Here is a 228-nt window from a genome sequence, read left to right as displayed (position 1 = left end):
TGAAGCAGGGCGAGGCATCGCCTCACCTGGGAAGCGCGAGGGGGAAGGGAGTCCCTTTTCCTAGCCAGGGGAACTGAGACACACAACACCTGGAAAATCGGGTAACTCCCACCCCAATACTGCGCTATAACACCGGCACACCGGAAAATATATCCCACACCTGGCCGGGAGGGTCCCACGCCCACGGAGCCTCCCTCCTTGCTAACACAGCAGTCTGTGGCAATCTAA

The 228-nt window shown here is 58.8% G+C and overlaps 1 protein-coding gene across 3 annotated transcripts in view; it reads right to left on the bottom strand.

Annotated features, from left to right (window-relative positions):
- HGSNAT (heparan-alpha-glucosaminide N-acetyltransferase) overlaps window positions 1-228 on the bottom strand; it is a 56,599-nt gene that overhangs the window by 15,439 nt on the left and 40,932 nt on the right. The window lies entirely within an intron of this gene.

Source organism: Piliocolobus tephrosceles, chromosome 7 (assembly GCF_002776525.5).
Source record: "Piliocolobus tephrosceles isolate RC106 chromosome 7, ASM277652v3, whole genome shotgun sequence".
Taxonomy (NCBI): domain Eukaryota; kingdom Metazoa; phylum Chordata; class Mammalia; order Primates; family Cercopithecidae; genus Piliocolobus; species Piliocolobus tephrosceles.
Note: the sequence above shows the minus strand (reverse complement) of the source record. Positions and strands in the feature narration are given on the sequence as shown.